Here is an 18,137-nt window from a genome sequence, read left to right as displayed (position 1 = left end):
TCATATAGCCTCATCACCTACATAAAGCTGAGTGACTCAGTCATATAGCCTCGGCACCTACATCAAGCTGAGTGACTCAGTCATATAGCCTCGGCACCTACATCAAGCTGAGTGACTCAGTCATATAGCCTCGGCACCTACATCAAGCTGAGTGACTCAGTCATATAGCCTCGGCACCTACATCAAGCTGAGTGACTCAGTCATATAGCCTCGGCACCTACATAAAGCTGAGTGACTCAGTCATATAGCCTCGGCACCTACATCAAGCTGAGTGACTCAGTCATATAGCCTCAGCACCTACATAAAGCTGAGTGACTCAGTCATATAGCCTCGGCACCTACATCAAGCTGAGTGACTCAGTCGTATAACCTCACCTACATAAAGCTGAGTGACTCAGTCATATAGCCTCACCTACATAAAGCTGAGTGACTCAGTCATATAGCCTCAGCACCTACATAAAGCTGAGTGACTCAGTCATATAGCCTCGGCACCTACATAAAGCTGAGTGACTCAGTCATATAGCCTCGGCACCTACATCAAGCTGAGTGACTCAGTCATATAGCCTCACCTACATAAAGCTGAGTGACTCAGTCATATAGCCTCAGCACCTACATAAAGCTGAGTGACTCAGTCATATAGCCTCGGCACCTACATAAAGCTGAGTGACTCAGTCATATAGCCTCGGCACCTACATCAAGCTGAGTGACTCAGTCATATAGCCTCATCACCTACATCAAGCTGAGTGACTCAGTCATATAGCCTCGGCACCTACATCAAGCTGAGTGACTCAGTCATATAGCCTCGGCACCTACATCAAGCTGAGTGACTCAGTCATATAGCCTCGGCACCTACATAAAGCTGAGTGACTCAGTCATATAGCCTCACCTACATAAAGCTGAGTGACTCAGTCATATAGCCTCGGCACCTACATAAAGCTGAGTGACTCAGTCATATAGCCTCGGCACCTACATCAAGCTGAGTGACTCAGTCATATAGCCTCATCACCTACATAAAGCTGAGTGACTCAGTCATATAGCCTCATCACCTACATAAAGCTGAGTGACTCAGTCATATAGCCTCGGCACCTACATCAAGCTGAGTGACTCAGTCATATAGCCTCGGCACCTACATCAAGCTGAGTGACTCAGTCATATAGCCTCGGCACCTACATAAAGCTGAGTGACTCAGTCATATAGCCTCGGCACCTACATAAAGCTGAGTGACTCAGTCATATAGCCTCGGCACCTACATCAAGCTGAGTGACTCAGTCATATAGCCTCGGCACCTACATCAAGCTGAGTGACTCAGTCATATAGCCTCGGCACCTACATCAAGCTGAGTGACTCAGTCATATAGCCTCGGCACCTACATAAAGCTGAGTGACTCAGTCATATAGCCTCATCACCTACATAATGCTGAGTGACTCAGTCATATAGCCTCATCACCTACATAAAGCTGAGTGACTCAGTCATATAGCCTCATCACCTACATAAAGCTGAGTGACTCAGTCATATAGCCTCGGCACCTACATCAAGCTGAGTGACTCAGTCATATAACCTCACCTACATAAAGCTGAGTGACTCAGTCATATAGCCTCGGCACCTACATCAAGCTGAGTGACTCAGTCATATAGCCTCGGCACCTACATAAAGCTGAGTGACTCAGTCTTATAGCCTCGGCACCTACATCAAGCTGAGTGACTCAGTCATATAGCCTCGGCACCTACATCAAGCTGAGTGACTCAGTCATATAGCCCCGGCACCTACATCAAGCTGAGTGACTCAGTCATATAGCACCTACATCAAGCTGAGTGACTCCTACATCTACATCAAGCTGAGTGACTCAGTCATATAGCCTCGGCACCTACATCAAGCTGAGTGACTCACTTATATAGCCTCGGCACCTACATCAAGCTGAGTGACTCAGTCATATAGCCTCGGCACCTACATCAAGCTGAGTGACTCAGTCATATAGCCTCGGCACCTACATAAAGCTGAGTGACTCAGTCATATAGCCTCGGCACCTACATCAAGCTGAGTGACTCACTTATATAGCCTCGGCACCTACATCAAGCTGAGTGACTCAGTCATATAGCCTCGGCACCTACAAAAAGCTGAGTTACTCAGTCATATAGCCTCGGCACCTACATCAAGCTGAGTGACTCAGTCATATAACCTCACCTACATAAAGCTGAGTGACTCAGTCATATAGCCTCACCTACATAAAGCTGAGTGACTCAGTCATATAGCCTCAGCACCTACATAAAGCTGAGTGACTCAGTCATATAGCCTCAGCACCTACATAAAGCTGAGTGACTCAGTCATATAGCCTCGGCACCTACATAAAGCTGAGTGACTCAGTCATATAGCCTCGGCACCTACATCAAGCTGAGTGACTCAGTCATAAAGCTGAGTGACTCAGTCATATAGCCTCACCTACATAAAGCTGAGTGACTCAGTCATATAGCCTCAGCACCTACATAAAGCTGAGTGACTCAGTCATATAGCCTCGGCACCTACATAAAGCTGAGTGACTCAGTCATATAGCCTCGGCACCTACATAAAGCTGAGTGACTCAGTCATATAGACTCGGCACCTACATCAAGCTGAGTGACTCAGTCATATAGCCTCAGCACCTACATAAAGCTGAGTGACTCAGTCATATAGCCTCATCACCTACATAAAGCTGAGTGACTCAGTCATATAGCCTCATCACCTACATAAAGCTGAGTGACTCAGTCATATAGCCTCGGCACCTACATCAAGCTGAGTGACTCAGTCATATAGCCTCGGCACCTACATCAAGCTGAGTGACTCAGTCATATAGCCTCGGCACCTACATAAAGCTGAGTGACTCAGTCATATAGCCTCGGCACCTACATCAAGCTGAGTGACTCAGTCATATAGCCTCGGCACCTACATAAAGCTGAGTGACTCAGTCATATAGCCTCGGCACCTACATCAAGCTGAGTGACTCAGTCATATAGCCTCAGCACCTACATAAAGCTGAGTGACTCAGTCATATAGCCTCGGCACCTACATCAAGCTGAGTGACTCAGTCACCTACATAAAGCTGAGTGACTCAGTCATATAGCCTCACCTACATAAAGCTGAGTGACTCAGTCATATAGCCTCAGCACCTACATAAAGCTGAGTGACTCAGTCATATAGCCTCGGCACCTACATAAAGCTGAGTGACTCAGTCATATAGCCTCGGCACCTACATAAAGCTGAGTGACTCAGTCATATAGCCTCGGCACCTACATCAAGCTGAGTGACTCAGTCATATAGCCTCATCACCTACATAAAGCTGAGTGACTCAGTCATATAGCCTCATCACCTACATAAAGCTGAGTGACTCAGTCATATAGCCTCATCACCTACATAAAGCTGAGTGACTCAGTCATATAGCCTCTGTACCTACATAAAGCTGAGTGACTCAGTCATATAGCCTCGGCACCTACATCAAGCTGAGTGACTCAGTCATATAGCCTCGGCACCTACATAAAGCTGAGTGACTCAGTCATATAGCCTCGGCACCTACATCAAGCTGAGTGACTCAGTCATATAGCCTCGGCACCTACATAAAGCTGAGTGACTCAGTCATATAGCCTCGGCACCTACATCAAGCTGAGTGACTCAGTCATATAGCCTCGGCACCTACATCAAGCTGAGTGACTCAGTCATATAGCCTCGGCACCTACATCAAGCTGAGTGACTCAGTCATATAGCCTCGGCACCTACATAAAGCTGAGTGACTCAGTCATATAGCCTCGGCACCTACATCAAGCTGAGTGACTCAGTCATATAGCCTCGGCACCTACATCAAGCTGAGTGACTCAGTCATATAGCCTCGGCACCTACATCAAGCTGAGTGACTCAGTCATATAGCCTCGGCACCTACATCAAGCTGAGTGACTCAGTCATATAGCCTCGGCACCTACATAAAGCTGAGTGACTCAGTCATATAGCCTCGATAACCTACATAAAGCTGAGTGACTCAGTCATATAGCCTCGGCACCTACATAAAGCTGAGTGACTCAGTCATATAGCCTCGGCACCTACATCAAGCTGAGTGACTCAGTCATATAGCCTCGGCACCTACATAAAGCTGAGTGACTCAGTCATATAGCCTCGGCACCTACATAAAGCTGAGTGACTCAGTCATATAGCCTCGGCACCTACATAAAGCTGAGTGACTCAGTCATATAGCCTCGGCACCTACATAAAGCTGAGTGACTCAGTCATATAGCCTCGGCACCTACATAAAGCTGAGTGACTCAGTCATATAGCCTCGGCACCTACATCAAGCTGAGTGACTCAGTCATATAGCCTCGGCACCTACATCAAGCTGAGTGACTCAGTCATATAGCCTCGGCACCTACATAAAGCTGAGTGACTCAGTCATATAGCCTCACCTACATAAAGCTGAGTGACTCAGTCATATAGCCTCGGCACCTACATCAAGCTGAGTGACTCAGTCATATAGCCTCGGCACCTACATCAAGCTGAGTGACTCAGTCATATAGCCTCGGCACCTACATCAAGCTGAGTGACTCAGTCATATAGCCTCGGCACCTACATAAAGCTGAGTGACTCAGTCATATAGCTCCTCACCTACATAAAGCTGAGTGACTCAGTCATATAGCCTCGGCACCTACATAAAGCTGAGTGACTCAGTCATATAGCCTCGGCACCTACATAAAGCTGAGTGACTCAGTCATATAGCCTCGGCACCTACATAAAGCTGAGTGACTCAGTCATATAGCCTCGGCACCTACATAAAGCTGAGTGACTCAGTCATATAGCCTCATCACCTACATAAAGCTGAGTGACTCAGTCATATAGCCTCATCACCTACATAAAGCTGAGTGACTCAGTCATATAGCCTCAACACCTACATAAAGCTGAGTGACTCAGTCATATAGCCTCGGCACCTACATAAAGCTGAGTGACTCAGTCATATAGCCTCGGCACCTACATCAAGCTGAGTGACTCACTTATGGCTTTGAATCAAAATAAATAAGTACCAACATTCTTTCTGATCGTCTTTTAATAAAGAAATGTTTTGGTTATCCTGACCTGGATGCCATATTATTATTATTATTATTATTAGTCTCTAAAAGGAAAACTATGTCCACCTTCTCTTGCACATGTCATTTTCCATATGGATCCATAATGAAGAAATATCTCTGAATGACAGAAATATTGAAATAAAGTAGGCTAATGTATGTAAACATTGTTGCTTACTGGAAAATACTATTTCAAAATGAATGGTAGAGGTGAGGGGAAAAGACAGGTCGAGACAAGCACGCGGACTGGTCTTGATAAATCATTGAGATTTTTATTTTCCCTGAATCTCCGTGTGGATGTTTGTTCGACTACAATTAGGGTGTGGGACTGTGAATGGGAATGTATATGTTTAAAGTAATAATAAACTAATCTGAATGACATTAAGAGTAATGACTAAAGTATTTCACCCTAATAGTTACAGAAGCTTAGACAATATAGTATGTTTAGACATAATACTAGAATATTGTGAGACAGTGGAAACATTTGTGTTTGTGTGTGATAAAGAGGAACTGACAGACATGTTTTGGTCCTGTGAGACCAAGGACAGGGAGAAAGTTCCTCCATCCAGGGAGGAACAGTTGTGCTTGTAGGAGTTATAGAAAAGGCTATGCGCATTATATGGTTTTTAGAGCTCTCATGAATAAACTACAACGAACCTTTTGCAGAATCTGAGACTTTGCCTAATTGTTATTAACCCTAGCTTTACAACCTAGGGGGAATTGGTCAAAGCTATAGTGATTGTTATCATTGGGATTGACAATTCTTGTGACAAAATGTTAGGATTATTTTGTTCTTACTGTAGTACTGTCGCCTACTCCAAACCGGTCATTTGTACAGCGCCATTATGGGCTATTTGCAGGACAATATATTCTTGCCATGAAGGAGGGTAGGGGGAGAATTGTATCGTCAAATGCATTTCTTAGTTAGGTTAGCTGTATCACAACCGGCCGTGATTGGGAATCCCATACGCCGTTGTAGGCTGTCATTGTAAATACGAATTTGTTCTTAACTGACTTGCCTAGTTAAATAAAGGTCACGTATATTTTCCTGAGGGTTTCGTTTTTCTTGGCATATTAATCAAATTAATTAAGCTACATTTCTTAAAATCAATCTTGTATACTATGTGTAGGAATTTAAAATAGGTTTTCAATTCTCTACTACAGCCAGTAACGTTCTGTTATTTGGAAACAAAATAAGCTCTGAAATATCGTTAATGTTTTCAAACACTTGTTTTTCACAAGTGCTATTAGCAGGTCAATAGACACGATGTGGTCCCAGAAACACCTCTGACATTGGGTCCAGCATATCTCTTGCTGATGTCATTGAATGTCTGTTTAATATTCTCTAAAAGGAAAAATATTCCCCCATCTCTTGCGCACGTCATTTTCCAGATTTGCTCTAACAACAAATGCCCCTTGGATATTAATGTAGAATCCTCCAATACTCTGAATGTAATTATTGGCGGCGAGCCATGTAGATGTCCAAATAGTTGAAGAGATTTTTATAGTCTCAAAGGGAAAATATTCCCACAGTCTCTTGTGCATTTCATTTCTTTCATAATGCATCCTTATTTACAAAGCGATTATTATTAGATCTTCTCGGTGCACATATGTAAATCCCAAACTCTAAAAGTAATTGGAAAGGTAGATGCAAATGATTTGTGGCATTGTGGTTAAAGAAAGAATGTAAACAAGATTGTGTTTTTATTTACAGTAGTGATGGACAGCTGGAGGCGTTTTGAAAACTGGTTTTTCACAAGTGTACTCACAGGTGTAGCCCATCATGCAAACAATGTTTCCTATTACCAGGACAATCCTCTTCATAGCCCGGCCGCTGTAGGTGTGAAAATCCCCCAATTTGGCCCTAACAGGTCTTCATCAACATCTTTATGCCTTCATGTAATAAAATGAGGAGAAATATTTATTTAAACTACATTTTAGTTGCACTTCCCCCCAGCTCCACAACCACGGGTAAAACCTTGCTGAGATGCTTGATGCATTTGTTGTGTTAATTTCTCAAGCCAAAACGTCTTCATGGCCTTTATCAGTTTCTTTGCTTGTAGGCTTGGCAGAGTTACGGATTAATGTTTTCAGTTGATGCCAAACTAGTTCGATCGGGTTTAAATCAGGAGACCTAATACATGTAGAGATGGGAACAAAAATGTGTTTTTAGATATACTGTAGGCCTACCATGGGTGTTGTAGGTATTTTGTATTTTACTACATAAATGTCTACTTACTCTGCTGGCATCTTGACCCAGTTTATGTCCTCATTTGCAATGCAAACCTGGGCGACGGTGTGTTTTGGGTCATTGTCTGCATTTGGAGAAAAGACATTTAGCCTAACAGCCGACATTAGGTACAATACTAGAAATATACATGTAAATAGGCCTAAACATATCAAAACAAATCAAAGCTATAATCTTACCTTGAAAGAAATGTGGTCCCAGAAACACCTCTCTGACATAGGGTACATCATATCTTCAAAGAAAGCTCGAGCCATGATACTTGAAAAGAGGCAACTGTGAATTATTGTTGAACACAGCAGTCCGTGAGGTGTAGGCTACAATATATTATATACCTTTTGCTTTGTAAATGTTAAACTTACTATCAAAAATCAAGTATGGGCCTGGTCCCTGGTGAGAAATAGTCCCCTTCCTCACATTTAGTTTGATGGGATGCTTGGGACTCTGCTTGCTTGATCATCTTCCTTTTTTTCTGTAGCAATTTTGAGCAAATTGCTCAAGGGCCACAGTTGATACATCTGTGAAGATGGCGTCATTGAATTTCTCGCCAGCTTTGATCCATGCCTGGGCCTGCATGACGGGAAGGTAGTCATCAGATGAATCATTGGGTCGAAACTACAGAACAGTACAAAACGAGAACACACAGGTTAATGTCCTGACATCTGTGTCTGTCGGTCCCCTTCCTTTCTTCAAGTCCAGGCAAGTTTCTTCAACTGTGTTCTGACTGTGATGTAGATGTGCCGTGATGCCAGCCGATTACAGATGGCCTTTGCCAAGCGCTCTTCATCCATTAGTGAGTCGATGGCTTGAATAGTCTTGCTGGAAATGGAATACAATATAAAAATGTGCAGCAGATATTAAAGACCAGCAGTCAATTATTTTAACCATTATTAGGCCTACAGTATTGTAGCCTAGTGTATCTGATGATAGTGTTTGCGAATAGCACTGTCCGTGACTAAAATCTCGAAGTCTACCAATATTTTATGTTTTCAGTAGATTTTCCCCTTCCTCCTTAAATGTGAAATATCCCACAAGATTATTTGACGACATCAACAATGAAATGTCTCTTTCCGCAATAGTATGAATGATGTGAATTGAACATTTGTACATTTGATTGAATACCAGAAACATTGAATATACAAGCGGCTTAAATCACACACGTGTTATTCTGTTTTTTAAAATTAGCAGCATTTTGTGAGTTGTGAGAGAACATTAAAAGACTTAGTGAGTCTGTTTTGCAGAGTGTGAATTACACCATGACATTCTGGAGAGGATCTCTACTGAGCGCCTGAAAATTAAATGTATGGGCCTAATAATAAGACACCCTAGAGTTGATTGCACCGGTCTAAGTAACATAATAAAACATATCGCCATCAAAATCAGTCAGTTTAAGCTAAATATCTTTTTTGTTGTTGCATTGGATGCGTCTCAATCCACTGCATCCGCCGATGTCGTGGTTCTGCGGTGAAAGGTGGCAGAGCTAGAGCGGTGTTTGTCAGAAGTTCTCACAAAACGTCTGTAGCGTCTGAATGGTTGTGACCACTATGGAAAGGGGAGATGTCAGAAGATCTCACAAAACGTCTGTAGCGTCTGAATGGTTGTGACCACTATGGAAAGGGGAGATTTTCTCCATTTTGCTCAATGACTCATCTGAAGTTAACCAGTATCGGTTTCAGAAAAATTATGGAAGTATGAAGGTGGTTTTGTGCCTACCCAAAAAAGGGGTTAAATATACAGTGCCTTGCGAAAGTATTCGCCCCCTTGAACTTTGCGACCTTTTGCCACATTTCAGGCTTCAAACATAAAGATATAAAACTGTATTTTTTTGTGAAGAATCAACAAGTGGGACACAATCATGAAGTGGAACGACATTTATTGGATATTTCAAACTTTTTTAACAAATCAAAAACTGAAAAATTGGGCGTGCAAAATTATTCAGCCCCCTTAAGTTAATACTTTGTAGCGCCACCTTTTGCTGCGATTACAGCTGTAAGTCGCTTGGGGTATGTCTCTATCAGTTTTGCACATCGAGAGACTGACATTTTTTCCCATTCCGCCTTGCAAAACAGCTCGAGCTCAGTGAGGTTGGATGGAGAGCATTTGTGAACAGCAGTTTTCAGTTCTTTCCACAGATTCTCGATTGGATTCAGGTCTGGACTTTGACTTGGCCATTCTAACACCTGGATATGTTTATTTTTGAACCATTCCATTGTAGATTTTGCTTTATGTTTTGGATCATTGTCTTGTTGGAAGACAAATCTCCGTCCCAGTCTCAGGTCTTTTGCAGACTCCATCAGGTTCTTCCAGAATGGTCCTGTATTTGGCTCCATCCATCTTCCCATCAATTTTAACCATCTTCCCTGTCCCTGCTGAAGAAAAGCAGGCCCAAACCATGATGCTGCCACCACCATGTTTGACAGTAGGGATGGTGTGTTCAGGGTGATGAGCTGTGTTGCTTTTACGCCAAACATAACGTTTTGCATTGTTGCCAAAAAGTTCAATTTTGGTTTCATCTGACCAGAGCACCTTCTTCCACATGTTTGGCGTGTCTCCCAGGTGGCTTGTGGCAAACTTTAACCGACACTTTTTATGGATATCTTTAAGAAATGGCTTTCTTCTTGACACTTTCAGAAAGGCCAGATTTGTGCAATATACGACTGATTGTTGTCCTATGGACAGAGTCTCCCACCTCAGCTGTAGATCTCTGCAGTTCATCCAGAGTGATCATGGGCCTCTTGGCTGCATCTCTGATCAGTCTTCTCCATGTATGAGCTGAAAGTTTAGAGGGACGGCCAGGTCTGGGTAGATTTGCAGTGGTCTGATACTCCTTCCATTTCAATATTATCGCTTGCACAGTGCTCCTTGGGATGTTTAAAGCTTGGGAAATCTTTTTGTATCCAAATCCGGCTTTAAACTTCTTCACAACAGTATCTCGGACCTGCCTGGTGTATTCCTGCCTGGTGTGTCAACATTGGATCATTCAGAGATCCTCACTCACAAATAAAAGATTTAAGATGGGCAAAAGAACACAGACACTGGACAGAGGAACTCTGCCTCTAACCACTAGGCTACCTGCCGCTATATTCTTTATACCACCCTTATCTTGTCACGACACAACTGATTGTCTCAAAAGCTATTTTCAGGTCTCTACGGAGATGTTAGAGCGGGTTCAAGTCCGGGCTCTGGCAGGAACACTCAAGGACATTCAGAGACTTGTCCCAAAGCCTCTCCTGTGTTATCTTACCTGTGTGCTTAGTGTCGTTGTCCTGTTGGAAGGTGAAACTTCGCGCCAGTCTGAGCTCCTCAATGCTCTGGAGCAGGTTTTCATCAAGGATCTCTCTGTACTTTGCTCGGTTCATCTTTCCCTCGATCCCACAGTCCCTGCCACTGGAAAACATCCCCACAGCATGATGCTGCCACCACCATGCTTCACTGTAGGGATGGTGCCAAGTTTCTTCCAGACATGACGCTTGGCATTCAGGCCAAAGAGTTCAATCTTGGTTTCATCAGACCAAAGAATATTGTTTCTCATGGTGAGAGTTTTTAGGTACCTTTTGGCAAACTCCAAGCGGTCTGTCATGGGCCTTTTACTGATGAGTGGCTTCCGTCTGACCACTCCACCATAAAGGCCTGATTGGTGGAGTGCTGCAGAGATGGCTGTCCTTCTGGAAGCTTCTCCCATCTCCACAGAGGAACTCTGGAGCTCTGTCAGAGTGACCATCGTGTTGTTAGTCACCTCACTGACCAAAGCCCTTCTCCCTTGATTGCTCAGTTTTGCCGGGCGGACAGCTCTAGGAATAGTCATGGTGTTTCCAAAGTTCTTCAATTTAATGCTGACTGACCTATTAATAAAAGGTTAAATAAAATAATTACAAATGATGCAGCAATTTTTGGTACTCATCCCCCAGATCTGTGCCTCAACCTCAGAGCTCTACAGACAATGGTTTGGTTTTTGCTCTGACATGCACTGTCAACTGTTGTAACTTATATAGACAGGTGTGTGCCTTACCAAATCATGTCCAATTAATTGAATATACCACAGGTGGACTCCAATCAAGTTATAGAAACATCTCAAAGATGTTCAATGTAATCAGGGTGCACTTGATCTCAATTTCGAGTCTCATAGCAAAGGGTCTGAATACTTATGTAATTAAGGTATTTCTGTTGTGTTTATTTATACACTTTCAAAAAAACTTTTCACTGTCATTATGGAGCATTGTGTGTAGATTGATGAGAGAAAAATTAACAATGTAATACATTTCAGAATAAAGCTGTAACGTAACAAAATGTGGACCAAGTCAAGGGGTCTGAATATTTTCCGAATGCACTGTATATATTTCCTGAGGTTTCTTATATCTCCTAGATTCAGGACAGATACTTGTTTGGATTTATTTTTTGACTTTTTTTTTACCATTCATGAATGTTTTAATCTATGTGTTTTTCTGGGCTAGAGTAGTACCTAACGGGCTCCTAAAATTCCAAATTAAATAACTAAATGATCCAGTATGACCATCTTAAAATAATTCCATGTCACTTACACTCCCCTCCAACGGCTTAGACTTTTAAGAAATAAAGACATCAATTAAATGGTAGAAATTGACTACCTTTTAATGTGGCACACACAACAAAACATATCTTTTGATTGTCAAATAATCACTTCCTAAAGTAGTGCATGTTCTCCCACTCCAAAATAATTCCAGCATCCAAACTGCATGTACACTCACACCATTTGATGAATAACATCTGTTACAAAACACAGAGAACTGTGCTTAATTACATTCAGCGACGGCTGTTGATTAGGCCAACATTAACTGATGCATCTTGCTGACAAATTGACCTTTTTTGTAGCCTGAAAAGTCTGGAAACCTGAAATGGGGCTGAAACTGACCCGGAAAAATGGTCAACTTACTAAACTAGGCTTCAATGAACTACCAGTAGACAGTGAAGTGGTAAAAAGGTGTCAAAAAATATTGAAAAAGTAACACTCCCTATACTTTCAGTGCATTTTCCTGAAAAAGGTGGATAAGAGGCGCTTACTTGCATTTACCCTCCACGAGGCCTACACCACTGCTGGTAGCCTACCCTCACAGCCCAAGCAATTTTACACACAGAACAGGTAAGCCTACATTCAATATAATGCATGAGTTGAATCAAAACAGGTTTTACATGCGTTTGGGGCGGTCGGTAGCCTAGTGGATAGAGCATTGGGCCAGTAACCAAAAGGTTGCTGGATTGAATCCCCACGCTGACAAGGTAAATCTGTCGTTCTGCCCCTGAACAAGGCAGTTAACCCACTGTTCCCCGGTAGGCCGTCATTGTAAATAAGAATTTTTTCTTAACTGACTTGGGTAGTTAAATAAAAATGCATGTAGTCTTCACAGATCATGTGACATAAAACTACCTTTCTTTCCTTACATTAATGACATTTATGAGTGTTATTTGTCATTACTAAGCATTTAACAATTTAATTAGAACATTGAACTTAAACCCTGTACAAATCACGGATCTTGAAGATCTCGAAAAGTGCACTGTAAGTGTAACCACTATATTTGAAACGAATAGGAGAATGGTTAAATTAGCACTTAGAGACCCCCCCCCCCACCCCAAAGTTTGACTTGTTGCATTTAGGCGAGCTAATGTCTCATTCAGCGAGAGGGCATCGCTGAGCAAGGCCATTGAGAGCTTTCCCCATTTTTAAGTAGTCAACTGGGTTGAAATTGCTATGGGTTAAGGAAGGATCACAGAATTCCATCCAGGTCAGCAGGAGGGATCACCCAATGAATTATACCCCTGAGCAAACATTCCATAACTGTAGGTGGCAGTAAATCATCAACCATGGCTTTATACCGGTTCACACTATACACTCTCCACTTTTCAGTTTTTTTTAATGAACTACCAATACATTCATGGAAATTAAAGAATAAGAAATGTACTACTTTAAAATGGAGATGGCATGGACAGCGCCATTGATGCCTGTCATAGAAGACGCAATTGCAAGGATAGGTGGTGTACCATCTTTCCATATCTATGATTGTCACATTCATTAGGTACTGTTCGACATTTACTGGGGGGAGCTGGTCGAACTCGAGGTGTCATAAAATTTTAAAAAATGCATCCCCCTCCCCAACGTAAAAAATATTTTCAAATGACCCTCCCTTCAAAAAACACCCTCCGCCCTCATAGAATTAACTGAAAAAGAATGTTTGCGACCACAAACAACAACCGTAGTGTTTATAAAAGTGGGTATTGACTTTGCCATTTCAGAATAGTTTTGTGGCACAGTTGATGCCACACAGGGCTACGGGCCAGAAGGTTGTTGAGAGTAGACCCACAAGTGATCCAAATATAATTAAATATTCAAATCACAGGGGTTTTGAGCCATTATTCAAATGACACTTTCACTCTAAGCCTAGAGTAGAATGTTGTACTCACGTGAAAAGAGTGATACAATTATTCATTGCAATGTGGTTCGGTAGGCTACTCTAGGTAGGATAATTGTGTTTTCCCTAAACAAGATCAATAGGGGAGATTTTTGAGCTGCGTGTCCCATGTTGTAATGCACTGTTCTTTCATGCTCACTTGGCACTTGGCCTCCACTGATAGACATTTTGTGCAGCTTTGAATGATTTGGAATGTATTTTAAATGTAAATCAATCAGGGTTTATGCCTTGGCACAGCATTATTACAGCAACCACTTCAGTTATTCATGATCTTGTCAATGCTCTAGACCTGTGTTACTCACTATCTTTTGTAAGGGGGCCACTTTGAGTTGAAATAATCAGAGGGCCGCACAGATCTTTAATTTGTTGTACTTTTTCTTCTAATGTGATCAATTATCAATTGGGAGCAAATTCAGAGAAATAGAGCACATCCAATTGATTTAAAGGGAAAGCAAATTACAAATATATACATACACACATCAATAGGCTACATCACATGTATAAGACCCATATTAAGGGTTACCTCTGGTGGATGAGTGAAAATGTCCCTTCTGCTCCTCGACTGAATTCATTCTAAATGTATTGTCTGTTGTTGCTATCCTTTTGAGGCAATCCAGTGTGCATTGGCCAATCTGTTTCTCTCACAATGGTAATTGTTGAAAATGTTGCTTCACATGAATAAGTGCTGACAAAAAATGATGTCCACACTGCTTCAGAAGTGGATACTCGGTGTCTGACACAAGGCTCCAGAAATGGGTAACACCTGATCTTAGTTCACCTTGAAATGTGTCATTTGCCTGCAGCTCCACTATCTCACTCTCTATTCCTCTCTATTCCAGCACGGCCAGGACAGAGGGCTCCAACTCAACTTCAACTCTTCCAACACACGCACAAATGCATCATAGCTAAAATGTTGCAGTATGTCTGGGTTGGATGTGGTGACTGCTCTGAGCTCTGGCTCCTCTCTACCCTTGTTTGTGTGACCTTCCTGGTCCCGTCCCTCAAGTCCATGAGTCAACGCAGGAAGGAGTAATAGATTGATAGTTATTTTATTTCCAAAGCTGCAATCATGGGGGACACACACAGTATGGATGAATGATTAGTAGTGACGGGATATAAATAGCACTCCCACATCAATTCTCCATAAATCTGCTGTATAAAATAATGACAAAAAACAATTGAAATGCCTTTCAAAGTCATTGTAATTCTATAGTGGATTGAACCATTTCTAATAATTCCTAATTTACTGTAATAAATATATTGTTTCCATGTGTAATCTCATATTCACAACATCAGAATAAACTGTCATTCATTTTAGTATCAAAAGATATCAAATTAACCTGAAAAATGACTCAATGTCACTCTTGTGGTGAAGAAATATAATACACCTAGAACATATCACATTTTCCTGTCAAAACCAGGCTAATATGCTGCTAGCTGGTGCTCATAAATGTATAAAACATATACTTTACACATTTGTTTACCTGCAATCATGGGACACAGTATGGATGATGTGTAGTAGACAGGATATAAACAGCACTCCTAAAGAAGATGCATTCTCGAGTTAGCTACCAACTTCAAAGAGGGAATTTTAGCTAGCATAAAACCCACATGGCAAAATGAACTTCGGCAAATAACATAAATAGTGGCTTATTTGATGCCCAACCAACAACATTAGTTACTAACAACATAAATTGCTATTGTACAATGTAAAATGTGGATTTTATGATGTAATGTCAACTTCATACATTTCTATCCCGGGACCATTCAATGTCCAACTCTCCCACAGCAATTCTCCATAAATCTGCTGTGGATCACCCAGAATCCCATACCTTTATCACTGAGTGTATTAGACAATGTAAACACACTAATCCACCAGGAGGTGGCATAATACCCATTTTATGCAGGAATTTAATTTAATCACACCGTTACACTCGCAACAAAATTCACGGATTTGAGGGAGGAGAGAGAAATCTTTCCAAAACTCTGCAACCTCACCTCGTTGTGAAATATCAAGTCGCCACATTCTGTCTGGTATTCCTCCAACAACTCGCGGAATTGCCGGTGATTCCATGCCCTCGCATTCATGTTCACCATGCGCACGACTTGCTACATCCCATTCAGTAATTCAGTCTTCCTGATGAATGATACAATAGAACAATCCGGGAATATCCTCTGTCTCATCAGGCCTATGAGTCCCTTCTCCTTCCCTCACATGTTTGGGGCGCCATCAGTGCACACAGAGGCCAGATTTTACCGGTCAAAAATGGAGCAAGGGCTTTCAGAATATCCTCTGCTCCGGTTTGTCCCCGAAGGAGCAGTAAACATAAAAGTTATTCCCTGAACGGCTCATTTTGGGGGAAGCAGACCCAAACACATAATTGGGCATTGTCACTTAGCGTAGGTGCTTTCGTCAAGCGCAATACTAAAACACGGCGCCACAGTAATCAGTTCCTTACCGATGTCTTCTATGCATCTTGTTATGGTCGAGTCTGAAAGTTGCAGTCCCTTAATTTGCTTTAAAATAGCTTCATTGTTTGTGAAATCGGCATACAACATTTTGACTGAGGCCAAAATAACATTATTTGTCAATCTCTGCATCTGTGAAGACCTTCTTGTTCCTCGCTCGTATCCAAACAATCTCATATGTTTCCTCTGTGGTTCTCTCTGCAACAGTGATAGATCTGTCCATCATTTGTTGTTCTTTGAGCGGTCCTTTGAGTTGCGTTATTTTGTTGTTTCTGAAGTTGCCTTGTGGCAGATATGTTTTGTCAAAGTGGGCATGGTGTGACTGGAAATGTTGCTCTCTAAATTTGCTCGTTTAAAACAATTTACTGCCTTCTGGCAAATAAGATAAAGTGAGCTAGTCCCATCATGCAGTACAAAAAAGTACTTGTCTGTCTTCTTCTCTTGGAACTTTCTGTGTTCTTCATATCCTTCTCTTAGCCACCGGAGGCACGTCAGCTAGCTGCATTTCCCTGTCGCCATCTTTCTGATTGTGCTCTATTTCAGCAAACGTTCTATTTCGGCCTTTCTGTTCAACAGCTGCGCTACACTGCCATCTATCTGTCGTCCAGGGAACAATAGATATATTCCTCTTGATACTCCCCATCCCGGATCCGGGATCGTGAATAAAGCCTCAGGCTCATTAGCATAACGCAACGTTAACGATTTCTGAAAATCGCAAATGAAATGAAAATAATATGCCTGCTCTCAAGCTTAGCCTTTTCTTAACAACACTGTCATCTCAGATTTTCAAAATATGCTTTTGAACCATAGCAAATCAATCATTTGTGTAAGAGTATTGCAAGCTAGCTTAGCATTTTGCGTAGCATTTAGCACGCAACATTTTCACAAAAACCAGATAACCAAATAAATAAAAGCATTTACCTTTGAAGAGCTTCGGATGTTTTCAATGAGGAGACTCTCAGTTACATAGCAAATGTTCAGTTTTTCCTGAAAGAATCTTTGTGTAGGAGAAATCGCTCCGTTTTGTACATCACATTTGGCTACCAAAACTAACCGAAAATTCAGTCACCAAAACGTCAAACTTTTTCCGAATTAACTCCATAATATTGACCGAAACATGGCAAACGTTGTTTAGAATCAATCCTCAAGGTGTTTTTTCACATATCTCTTCATTGATATGCAGTTCGTGGAAGCCTGCTTTCCCCTCAGAATCGCATGGAAAAATACCAGCAGCTAAAAATGATGCACCAATTTCGCCGGAGGACACCGGGCGGACACCTGGAAAATGTAGTCTCTTATGGTCAATCTTCCAATGATATGCCTACAAATACGTCACAATGCTGCAGACACCTTGGGGAAACGATAGATAGGGCAGGCTCATTCCTCTCGCATTCACAGCCATATAAGAAGACAATGGAAAACAGAGCCTCAAAAATCCTGCTGATTTCCTGGTTGCCGTTTCATCTTGGTTTTGCCTGTAGCTCCCGTTCTAGGGCACCCACAGACAATATCTTTGCAGTTCTGGAAAATTCAGAGTGTTTTCTTTCCAAAGCTATCAATTATATGCATAGGCGAGCATCTTTTTGTGACAAAATATCTTGTTTAAAACGGGAACGTTTTTCATCCAAAAATGAAATAGCGCCCCCAGAGTTTCAAGAGGTTAAGTGATTCAGGCCTGCATTTAACACATTGAATTGAAATTGCGGGGGTGAATTACTTCATGAATGTGTATTGTGTGACTTAAAGTAGAAGTTATGGCACAAGTTATTGAAGAGTGTGTGTTTATGTAAAACCGTTTATGATATATGTCCATGGGAAATTACACATTTATGGTAGAAATGTGTTTTGGGGCTATCATGATGGAACATTCCTAGCTGAAGGTAGTTCATGGAAAGAGTACCGAGGTGATCAG

This window comes from Oncorhynchus masou, chromosome 16 (assembly GCF_036934945.1).
Source record: "Oncorhynchus masou masou isolate Uvic2021 chromosome 16, UVic_Omas_1.1, whole genome shotgun sequence".
NCBI classification, from domain to species: Eukaryota; Metazoa; Chordata; class Actinopteri; order Salmoniformes; family Salmonidae; genus Oncorhynchus; species Oncorhynchus masou.
Note: the sequence above shows the minus strand (reverse complement) of the source record.